Here is a 10,225-nt window from a genome sequence, read left to right as displayed (position 1 = left end):
CATCTTTTCATAGATCTGTTGGCTGTTTGTATGTCTTCTTGTTTTTTTAAGAAAAGATTTTATTGGGGAAGGGGAACAGGACTTTATTGGGGAACAGTGTATACTTCCAGAATTTTTTCCAAGTCAAGTTGTTGTCCTTTCAATCGTAGTTGTGGAGGGCGCAGTTCAGCTCCAGGTCCAGTTGCCGTTGTTAGTTGCAGGGGGCATAGCCCACCATCCCTTGCAGGAGTCAAGAAGTCAAACCAGAAACCTTGTGGTTGAGAGCCCACTGGCCCATGTGGGAATCGAACCCGCAGCCTTCGGTGCTAGGAGCATGGAGCTCCAACTGCCTGAGCCACTGGGCTGGCCCTGTAAGTCTTATTGAGAGAAATATTTATTCAGGTCCTCTGCCCAATTTTTACTTGGATTGTTTGTTTTCTTGTTGTTGAGTCATACGAGATTTTTGTACATTTTGGATATTAGCCCCTTATCGGAGGTGTTGTTGCAAATATTTTCTCCCATTTAGTGGTTGCCTCTTTGTTTTGTTGATGGTTTCTTTTGCTGTGCAGCTTTTTAGTTTGATATAGTCCCATTCATTTAACTTTTCTTTCCTTTGCCTTACCATATGACACAGCAATCCTTTTCCTGGGTATCTATCCAAAAAATCTGAAAACACTTATCCATAAAGATATATGTACTCTGATGTTCATTGCATCATTATTTATGGTGGCCAATACATGAAAACAACCAAAGTGTCTTTTAATAGATGATCGGATAAAAATGTGATAAAAAAAACTCATAGACATAGACAATAGTTTAGTGGCTACCAGAGGATATGTGGGGAGGGGGGTGGTAGAAGAGGGTCAACAGGATCAAATATATTGTGATGGAAGGGGAACTGACTCTGGGTGGTGAACACACACACAAAAACAATAACAACAGCAAAAAAGAAACAAGTGCCCAAATGATATAAATAAATCTCTCCTTATCAGTAATTACTTTAAATGTAAATGGATTTCATTTATATGAGATACCTAGAATATTCAAAATCACAGAGATAGAAAGTACAATGGTGGTTGCCGGGGGCTGAGGAGAGGGAGGAATGGGGGAGTTATTGCTTAATGGGTATAGAGAATCAATTTTGCAACATGAGAAGAGTTCTAGAGATCAATAGTGGTGATGGTTGCACAATATGAATGTTTAACTCAGTAATACTAAAATTGTACATGCAAAAATGGTTTGGATGGTAAAAAAAAAAGATGTGGTATATATACACAATGGGATACTACTCTGCCATACGAAAAGATGAAATAGTGCCATTTGTGACAACATGGATGGATCTTGAGTCTATTATGCTAGGTGAACTAAGTCAGACAGAAAAATTCGAGAGCCATATGATTTCACTGATATGTAGGATATAAAACTGAGAACCACAAAGGAACAAAACAAACAAAGAAGGAAACAAAAACTCATAGACACAGACAACAACTTAGTGGTTACCAGAGGGTAAGAGGGTGGGGAAGAGGGGGTGGTAGAAGAGGGTAAAGGAGATCAAATATATGGTGATGGAAGGAGAACTGACTCTGGGTGGTGAGCACACAGTATGATATATAGATGATGTATGATATTAATGTACATTTGAAACCCATGTAATTTTACTAACCATTGTCACCCCAATACATTTAATTAGAAAAAGAAAGATTAGATGATGATTTTATTTTGTGCAGAAATACATATAATTTAAAAACAAACAAACAAACAAACAAACAAACCCCCAAATTATATTCACTTTCTCCATTGAAAATTTAAAAATTAAAATTTAAAATTTTAAAAAAAAATCACTGGGGATTTAATGAAAGTATAGATTCGTGGGCACATTCCTGGATATTTGCATTCATTTAGTACAGGGGGAGGAATTTGCATTTTAAATAAACATCTCAACTCTGAGAAACACATCTGTGTAGCCCGTTTCTGTTCTTTTCCAAACAAAACATTTTTTAAAAAAGGCATTTTTGGTGGTTTTGAATTTTTCTTCTAATTTTACAGTTCTCATATCTTCCTTGGCTTCAACCTTCTTGATAGTGTATAAACAGGTATATATGTGCCATTTAAAATATTTGTCCTTGAATATGTTTATTTTTATTATCTGAGTTTATCTGAAAGGTCTCTGTAAGGTCCCGTCATGTTTCACTCTCCTTTTCTATTTTTCTTCTTTTTTATTTTATTTTAATTTTTCAATTACAGTTGATGTATGATATTATATTAGTTTCAGGTGTACAACATACTTGGATATTATTCTTGGTTGTACAGTGAGATTTTTCATTTTTGAGAGCTTCCCATCCTCTTAATGTGTATTTTCTCTATCAGAGTCTCAGTCATTGGGTTCAGAACATTTTCTTTTAACTGAGCCAATCAGAGTTGCCTGTTTTTAAATTTGTTGCCTTTGTCTTAAATTTAAGAATTACCTCTCAGTTTAATTCTTGACTTATGATGCTACAGGATACAGCAATATAGGATTTCACTGCTTTTCCAGAACCTACAACAAAATTTCCTACTGCAGAGTTTACACATGGGAGGCTTCCCTCTGATAAATTATTGTAGCCTAACCTCTGACCTACATGCTAACTTTAAATAAGAAATGCTGAATGAATTCAAAACATGCATTTTAAATTGGAAGCAAAATATCTAGCTCAGAATTGAAGAAACTAACATGCATATTTGGAAAAATAAATTTTGTATTTAATGAATGTCCTTTACATTTTTACTATAATATTCTCACTGATGATTCCTGGACAATTGAAAAAAATGTTTTGTGTCTATCTAACTAAAGCAAAAGGTTGCGTCTAGTGATTCCTCTTGCTATATTAATATCTTAGTTAGGAAATTTTACTCTTTTTAAAAATTGATTCCCATAATACAAATGAAGCAATGACCACTTAAGAAATCAAGCTGAGAAAATGTTCTTCTGATGTTTGAAGTATCTGTGCTTATTCAATTTAATCACCTTAATTCCCCATTTATTTTCACATTAAATATATATATTTGATTTCCCTACTGCTATAACCGTTACATAATTCCTGTAACATTCTTTATGTGCATATATTAAAGGAGTATTCTATAATATCCAGAGTACAATGAGGGCACTTATTAACTATTTCTCAACGTAGATTCCACTTCTAGGGTAAAATATTGAATATGAGAACAGAGAAAGATGACCAGGAAGAAAGACTATTTTATATTACTTTGAATATTTCACATGATGAAAATAGATTGCCTTTTAAATAATGAACATACATTTTTATAATTCTCAAATAACAATATAATTCCATCAGCATCATATGTATTTAATTTGAAAGCATGTAAAACATACTCCAACCAAATATTCCAATTAATTTGTAGATGTCTATTTCTAAGGCATCAGCTGATTGTAATCCTTACATTCATAATATTATGACTCAGTAATATCACTGACATTTCTTCAATTCAATTCTGATATTAAATTGTGAAAGAGCTAACCCTCAGAAATCTGTTACTTTTGTTTTCCTTTCTAATTCAGATGGAGAAACCATTACATCACACATTTTAATGTGACCTCTATAACTTTTTACAAGACATAGATTAATGAGACTTTGTTTCAGTGACTCTAGGAAAGGAAAAGTGGCTGCTAACTTAGAGACCCAGAATTTACCCATTCATATTTAAGCGTTTCCTTACTGGCAGAGACAAAAGAACTGACCTAAGCACTGCAGCAGTTCTTCAACTGGATGAAGTGATTAAATTGCCCTTTTGGAGTAGTTGCTATCCATGGTAAATATGTTTATCCTGTTCCTTAGGGAAAAGTGAGCTAGGAATATTATATATAATTCCTAGTATTTTTAAAAGTCAAGACAGATGATTTTTAAATAAGCACTATTTGACACTAATTACTTGTTATTTATAAAATCTAGCCATATACATGGAAGTTATCATTTGTAGTCAATAGGACTGCATTTGATTCTTACAAAGACTGGACTGAAATCCTGCAGTTTCTCTGTTTCCTGGTTTAAACAAGAGGTCCCTTTCCATATTGAGGTCACTGTGTGTGTGACCCTGAAAAATGATAGTAGGACACGGTTTAATAAAAAAAAAGAAAAAACTTTCTAAATCCTACGTAGCAGATATATTTACATTAAGTTATTTAATACCCTAGTTCTAAAAGAATTCTAAAATATTTTGACCAAATGTTAACACTTTTTTCCTTCAAGGCAATATTTATGTAGTCATGAATGCAAGGAAATCATTTGTGACAACATCTCAGGAACCTGCACACACAGAAAACTTCTCAAGATAAGAGCTACAGATGTAAGCACATTCTATAAAAATAGCAAATTATTATTATTGAAAACAATTGGTAAGTCAATAAAAAAGAAATGTTATTTCAGCATAGAATTTCAATAAGTTTAAGATACAAAGAAATACATAATCTATATAGTTTACATTTTCATCACAAAGTAAAACATTAACATGCTAGAAATCTGGAAAAAATCCAATTTATTTGAAAACAAAAATAATTACCTTCATTTGCACTCAAACAATGCTGTGGCAGATATATTGTATACTAAAGAGTTCTATCAGACTATTTTATTGTTTATTTCCTCTTTATTTTACTTTTAGAAATTTAAGGCAATTTAGTTTTGAAAAATTAATGGATTAAATACCCCTACTTGTCACTAGATGGCGGTAAGTCCAGGATGGGTCTCGCAGTAAAGCAGTAAAATGGAAGGAAGTTTTTGTTTGCTTGCACCAAAGATAAAAATGCATAATAACCCAAGATTGAGATTTTGCTGGTAGTGGTAGAGTGAGTGTGTGTGGGGAAAGGAGGACAAAGGTATGTGTGTATGTGTGTGTGTGTGTGCATGAGTGAATGTTTTTATTCATGTTGAAGACGTCGTCCATGGCTTACAAAAGAATTGAGACTGTTTTAGATCCTTGTTTTGTATATGTATGAAATTAAAACCAAATAAGGAACTAGAGAAAGATTAAAATGTCATACGATGAAACACAGAACATTTTTGTTTTCACACATTGCCCTTATATACAGATGCTTGGTATTTGTATTCCACACAGAATGATTTACAAGTCATTGTTAATGATGTAGTGGCACATAATTTTTATATAAGAGCAGGTTCCATCTTTCACTTGATGTTTTCTTTCTTTTCAGACATTTTGAGCTCAAAATACATCCATTTAGCTCTATTAACTAGAGAGTTTAGGTAAGTTATTTCAAAATGCGTGACTTACTGAGTTTGAATTGAATTTTTGAAACTCCTTATGATGACTGATATCAATGGGAATTTATACTTTGTATGAAGAACCCTCCCAGGGCAATAGAGATAAGTGTGATTTGCCACAATGGAGGCCTCATATTGAGAAATTCTAGTGACATGATGAACATTTCATGCTTAGAACAAAACTTTTCAGGAGTCAGTATCCAAACAAGATACAAACATCAGTTTATATTGAAGGGCATTTGGTTCTATCATCAACCCTCAGTTATTGGTAAAAAATTTCCTTTTGGAGCACTCGAATTTCCTACCCCAGCCATAAAATTGCATTGAGACCTGACATCCCGACAGGCGGAAACAGTTGCATGGAATGTGGAATGTGACATGTTCAAAGAAAAGAGAAGTGATCGGATTCCTTACTGGAGAAAATCAAAGGCCAATTAGCTCTCACAGAGCAAGGTGAAACCTGTTGCAGTTTTTGAAAGAAGCGAAAGAATTTTGGACAGAGCAGAGCTTTGTATTATTTTAAGCAACTGTTTTGCACAAGTGCTGCTGTGTGTTTGCACCTGTCAGACTTCACTGTGAACTTGGAGAAAAGGGTTGGAGATTCAAGTAAAATAATGTCCCTTTTATCTGTTATCATTGTGAAGTTAGAAGTTAATTTTCTAGATAAACTGAAGGGCTCACCCCTATTTTTAATTTCTCATACTCTCTCGACACTCTTCCTATCCTTTAGTCACATTTATCCTCTATTATCTTCATGCCTCTGCCCCAAATGCCTTGTCCAATACTTCCACATACTTTCACTTAGCTAACTTCAAGTGATCCTTCACGATGGCTCAAGTATCACCTCCCTGAGAAGACTTCCTTGATACCCCGCTATGTAAGGGTTGCCAGATTTAGCAAATGAAAATGCAAGGACCATGGTTAAATTTGAATTTCAAATCAGCAATGAACAATTTTTTCTATAAGCATGTCCCAAATATTGCATTCTGTATTTTACTTGCTCAGTCTGCCAACCCTACCTTAGTTAGAGCTTTTTAGTCACTTGCACAATGCAATGTTTCATTGACCTTATCAAATAATTCCACATGAGAATTCCTTCATCATTGTTTGCTTTGTATATTAACAGAATAAATGAGTATGGCTTTTGTTGAAGGACTGATTACAAAATGTTACAAATTGGCCTTCAACACAAAAGTCTTCATTGTTCTTTTTTGGCCTGATTACACCATGTTTATATCTTTACTCTGTAACTTCTCAGTGTGGCGGAAGAAGAGCCTACCATTGCTAATTGATAAACTTTCAATGAGATAGAGCAATGTAACCAAAGAAGACTTCTTCAATTTATTTCCACAGAAAGAAAGGTTTTATATCAGAGTATTGTTACTCAATTGATAGTGGATTAAAATGTAGTTATTGCAAGAAGTATAAAAGCCTTTATTAAATCTCCTTGAAGATAACACCATAAATGCCCACCACTGAAAAATCTCTAGTAACTCCTTCTTTTGCTTATAAAAGATACCTCATCTTTAAAACATTAAAAACAGATGTCACTGCATTACTTCATTGCTGATGTATGTAATAGAAATGACACACTAATTAATTTAATGCAGTATAAATGTACTGATTATTTATCATGGCTGACAATAAAATTATGAAAACATTCAATTACAGTCAGTGGTAATTCATTATTTATTGATTTTACATTATGCACACATTAATACAATGCACTTAATTACGCAGAAGAAGGGGTCGTTTTTTCTGTTGATATGCAGACATTTGAATTCATCTGTTTTATTTAAAAAACAAAAAAAATTAAGTTTGAGTAATAGGAGTTGATCCAAACTGCAATAAGAATGCACTTGGGATATTAATATCAAACCGATTTTAAGTCTCCTTTAAAAGAATGCCTAAGAAATATGAGCTTTTGAGCAAGATTGCATTAATTTTAATATGCTGCTCAATTATATATCTCTGAAGGTGGCCAATGATTCTTCGCTTTGTAGAGCTGCACAGCTTTAAGCACTGAAACACATACCCTGCACAATGCCTGATAGAATGTCTTGTGTATAATAGGAATGCAGCAGATATTTGCTTTCTAAATGCTGATCTTGAAGAAAATATAAGAAATTTTTATGATGGAAATGTATCCTGTAGTTTTCTGGAGAAGGTAGTGTCACCTCTGTGACAGGAAGACTTTAAGACAGACTAAATATTTGGGAGATAGATTTTCATAAGCTGAGAGATAATATTTTAGGCAGAGGAATGGCATGCACAAAGGCTTGGAGACACGGAAGAGAAATGCAGGTTTAGAGGATACTGATGGTAACAGTTTGACCTGTAGGAGAGTAGTGAGACCAAAATGTGGTAATTCATTGGGGCCAGGCTGGGGATCAGGACAGAGTAAGCAGGGTGACTAGAAGAGGGGAGTTCATAGCAGAAACAAGTTCCATTGCTTAGCATTGCTAACTTAGGTAACCGTTCTTCCTACCTCCCCATAGGCCCCAAAGTAGTCCCTTGGCTTGGTACGTAGCTCAACCTACTAGTATTGTACATATAAATAAATTTTTAAGAGCAACTCATTCTATTTGGTGTAGGTCACTGGAGATGGCAGGAGGCTTATTTTGTTCTTACCATGTAAGATTATTTCTCCTATCTTTAAGGTTTCCATTAAACTAAGTTTAATTTCAATAATACGGTTAGTAAAGCCAAAACCATAGTGACATTGCTCCCAATGCCATCACTTGGATTCCACACCACAAGCCATAGTTTTCTTCAGAAGTATCTGACAGGAAATTATTTTCGTCATCATTTTTAGAAAAGAACATGGATGGCTCTAAATGTAAGCAAAGAAGAAATCAGCATTCTAGTTGGCAAAAGAGGGGAGGAGAATTATAGCCTCATTTTCCTATATTTTTCTACACTTGCTTTTGGCGCTGTAACTCTCACTTAATTGTTAAGGTGTACTGTTCAGGTTTCCATTATTTGAGCACTCTTTCTGGAGGCTTATTTCCGGTTAGTTTTTCTATGTCTTTTATAACCTATATAATTACCATTCATGGAAACATAGAACATGTAGGCGTCTATAGAAAATTCTAATAGAGAACATAATGTATATATCTTAGGCTCTCTTTAGCTTTCTGGTCCACTGTCAATTTTATCAATTCTACTTCACCATTTAGACAAGTTAATACATTAAATAATATTCCATGTGCTGCATTTAAATTGAGTTGTTTTATGTTCCAGACATACATGTGGCTTATTTGTTCTACAAACAAATTTATACACTTGATGAAAATGACTGCGTATTGGAACTGGGTCGAGGAGAAGGATTATAGGTAAAAGATCTCTCTGACAAATATGTCTTTTATCTCCTTTGCCTGAATCCTGGGAGTATTGAGGTTGGATTAAATTAAGTATGTCTGTGAGAAGAAATGGTGGAAATAGGAACTGGTGAAAACTAATATGTGAGTGGAGCTTCACAAACAAAATTTATCATTCAGTTATTGATATGAAATCAGCACAATTTTGGTATCCAGACAGCATGGAGGATTGCAGCACCAGCTAAGGCTTCCTGTTTATTTTCATGCATCATAAGGACCATTAAAACTAAGTAGTTGAGGGTGGTGAACACACAATGGGATTTATAGATGATGTAATACAGAATTGTACACCTGAAATTATGTAATTTCATTAACAATTGTCACCCCAGTAAATAAAAAATAAATAAAGAGAAAAAAAACTAAGTAGTTGAAGGATAAATGGACAAGATGAAGCCCAGTCAACAACTAGATGAAGGACACACACACACACACACACACACACACACACACACACACACCCCATCTGGATATATATACTTTTTCATACAATGTGTTCCTAGAGAATATATTATTTAAATCCTTTACTATAAATTAAAATCAAGCGACGTTGTACTTGAGCCTGAATGCATATTCAGTGCTACTATCATCTCTTCTAACATCACTGGAAATCACTGATAAGCAGTTAAAGTAGGCAAGAATTGTAACAGATGGGTAACCACGAGGGCCAGGTTCCTCAAAATCTCTTTCAATAGGAGAGGTCATGTTTGGAAAACTTACAATTTTAGGCATCCAGATTTTGAAAGATTGACCCTACGAATGCCCCTAAAAGCCCTTATAGATTTTAAATGCACTAAACTGACGAGATGACTCTGGTACATTAAGGGACAGACTTGTAAGGGCTTTTTCCACGTTATAAATGATCAATACTGAGGACTGGACAATTAGTGTTCATTTGTCATACTCTGCTCATTAGAAACAGAATTTCCTTCTTTCTCCTGTTCCCTCTTGCAGTTTCAATTAGAGACTTATCAGCTTGTTTCACTTTAATGCTGGTTGTATGCATATTAGTAGATGGTAACAGTATTCCTCCATGTCTAGTCCACCATTTGAATGCTCAAGGCCTTTCAGGTGTTATGATTCAGTGTTGTTTTCTTAGGCTGCAGATCCCAGAGAAGCATAGACCCCTGGAAACTCAAGATGAAAAAAAAAAATCTCTGCGGGATTTTTTTTTTTAAAGAAAAGACACCATTTTGCTGAGTTCCTATGTTTCAACCTTTTTCCCCACAAAACATGCTGTCAGATCTTCTTGCCTTTATCGCATTCTCTTCTTCCTCAGATACTGAAATACAATTCTAAGGCCTGGTTTACTCTCTCTCAGCTTCTTGTATCTCCCCTAGCCTGCATTGCAGAAATGTATACAGTTGTCCTTCGGTAACCACAGAGGATTGGTTTAGAACCCTCTGCAGATACCAAAATCCTTGGATGTCCTTAGATAAAATGGCGTAGTATTTTCATATAACCTACACACATCCTCCCATATACTTTAAATCATCTCTAGGTACATATAATTCTTAGTTACTTATAATATTATGTAAACACTATGAAAATAGTTGTCCTGCACAGCTAAGGGAATAATGGTAAGAAAAAAAGTCTGTA

Source organism: Rhinolophus hipposideros (assembly GCF_964194185.1).
Source record: "Rhinolophus hipposideros genome assembly, chromosome: X".
Classification (NCBI taxonomy): Eukaryota; Metazoa; Chordata; class Mammalia; order Chiroptera; family Rhinolophidae; genus Rhinolophus; species Rhinolophus hipposideros.
This window is presented reverse-complemented; position numbering follows the sequence as displayed.